At 44.0% G+C, this 2,441-nt stretch overlaps 1 pseudogene; it reads left to right on the top strand.

Annotated features, from left to right (window-relative positions):
* Nucleotides 1–38: 38 nt before the first annotated feature.
* LOC108520544 (heterogeneous nuclear ribonucleoprotein A1-like) lies at nucleotides 39–1,334 on the top strand (annotated as a pseudogene).
* The last annotated feature ends 1,107 nt before the right edge of the window (nucleotides 1,335–2,441 follow it).

Here is a 2,441-nt window from a genome sequence, read left to right as displayed (position 1 = left end):
CTATTCAGATATAAAAGTAAACCTGTCCTTTTCTGACCATGGACGCTGCTGAGAAAGCACTGTTAAATGTCTCTCTTCCCACTGCCATCATATCTAAGTCACAGTCTCCTAAAGAGCCTGAACAACTGCTGAAGCTTTTCGTTGTCATTGGGGGGGTGGGTTTTTTTTTTTTTTTTTTTTTTTGAGATGAATCTCCTTCTGTGGCCCAGGCTGGAGGAGTGCAGTGGCGCAATCTGGGCTCGCTGCAACCTCCGCCTCCTGGGTTCAAGTGATTCTCCTGCCTCAACCTCCCGAGTAGCTGGGACTACAAGTGTGCACCACCATGCCCAGCTAATTGTGTGAGTGTGTGTGTTTTTAGTACAGACAGGGTTTTACTATGTTGGCCAGGCTGGCCTCCCAGAGTACTAGGATTACAAGCATGAGCCACTGCACCCAGCCAGGAGGACTGAGCTTTGAAACAACTGATGAGAGCCTGAGGAGCCATTTTGAGCAATAGGGAACGCTCACGGACTGTGCAGTAAGAAAGATCCAAACACCAAGCACTACAGGGGCTTTGGGTTTGTCACATATGCCACTATGGAAAAGGTGGATGCAGCCATCAATGCAAGGCCACACAAGGTGGATGGAAGAGTTGTGGAACCAAAGAGAGCTGTCTCAAGAGAAGATTCTCAAAGAACAGGTGCCCACTTAACTGTGATAAAGATGTTAAAGAAGACACTGAAGAACATAAACTAAGAGATTATATTGAACAGTATGGAAAAATTGAAGTGATTGAAATCATGACTGACCGAGGTAGTGGCAAGAACAGGGGCTTTGCCTTTGTAACTTTTGATGACCATGACTCCATGGATAGGATTGTCATTCAGAAATACCATACTGTGAATGGCCACAACTGTGACTTTAGGAAAGCCCTGTCAAAGCAAAAGATGGTTAGTGCTTCATCCAGCTAAAGAGGTCAAAGTGGTTCTGGAAACTTTGGTGGTGGCATTGGAGGCGGTTTTGGTGAGAATGACAACTTTGGTCATGGAGGAAACTTCAGTGGTTGTGGTGGCTTTGGTGGCAGACGTGGTGGTGGTAGATATGGTGGCAGTGGGAATGGTTATAGGGGATGTGATAATGATGGAAGCAATTTTGGAGGTGGTGGAAGCTACAATGATTTTGGCAATTACAACGATCGGTCTTCAAATTTTGGACCCATAAAGGGAGAAAACTTTGGAGGCAGAAGCTCTGGTCCCCATGGTGGTGGATGCCAATACTTTGCCAAACCATGAAACCAAGGTGGCTATGGCAGTTCCAGTAGCAGCAGGAGCTATGACAGTGGCAGAAGATTTTAATTACTGCCAGAAAACAAAACTCACCAGGAGAGGAGAGTCAAAGAAGTGACAGGGAAGCTGCAGACTACAACCGATTTGTGAACTCAGCTAAGCCCAGTGGTGGAAGGGCCTAACTGCTACAAAGAAGACATGTATTAGACAAATATTCATGTGTATGGGCAAAAACTTGAGGACTGTATTTGTGACTAATTGTATAATAGGTTATTTTAGTTTCTGTTCTGAGGAAAATATATATCATTCCAACAAAGGATTTTAATGTAGTGGATTTTTTCTTTTTTTGCAACTATGCTGTTGGATGCCAAATGTAATAGTCTAATCATGATGCTGAATAAATGTGTCTCTTTCAAAAATGTGCTGTGTAAAGTTAGTCTAGTCTGAGGCTATCTTGGTAAATTTCCCCAACAGTGTGAAGGGAATTCCTTCAGGGTGATGCCACATTCTATTTGAAATTTGTATACAACCTGCTTGAGTGGAGAAGCCATTGTCTTCAGTAACCTTGGTGTAGTTGAACTGATAGTTACTGTTGTGACTTGAAGTTCACCATTAAAAGAGTTCACCTGGCCAGGTGCAGTGGCTCTCATTTATAATCCCAGCACTTTAGAAGGCTGAGGCAGGAGAATCGCTTGAACCCAGAAGGCAGAGGTTACAGTGAGGCGAGATGGTGTCATTGCACTCCAGCCTGGGTGACAAAGTGAGACTCCACCTCAATAAAAAAAAAAAAAAAAAAAAAAAAAAAAAAAAAACAGAATAGGCTCAAGGATCCCAGAAATAACATGGAAGTAGGTATCTGGCTATTTGACTTTCATTCTGGCCTGGGGGTATGGGGTTCTTTACAGCCTGGGGCAATGAAAGTCTCAGCTCCCTATTTTGCTTTCTTCAAAACGTGCGCGCGCACGTGTGTGTGTGTGTGTGTGTGTGTGTGTGTGTGTGTGTGTGTGTGTTGGAGGTAGAGGAAAATCACCTTGTTACAGCCTGATGGAAGTCTAGATTCCCCACTTTGCCTTTGCTGTCGTGTGTGAAGGTTTCGACCACAGTTTTTTTTTCCTCTTCCAGCTTCCCAAGAGCAGAAGTCCCTAGAAATGGAGTTTGTAACTCCACTGAATACAT

The sequence above is a fragment of the Rhinopithecus bieti genome, unplaced genomic scaffold, assembly GCF_001698545.2.
Source record: "Rhinopithecus bieti isolate Rb0 unplaced genomic scaffold, ASM169854v2 scaffold_51227, whole genome shotgun sequence".
Taxonomy (NCBI): domain Eukaryota; kingdom Metazoa; phylum Chordata; class Mammalia; order Primates; family Cercopithecidae; genus Rhinopithecus; species Rhinopithecus bieti.
The sequence above is the reverse complement of the archived record's forward strand: the minus strand, read 5'-3'. Positions and strand labels throughout refer to the sequence as shown.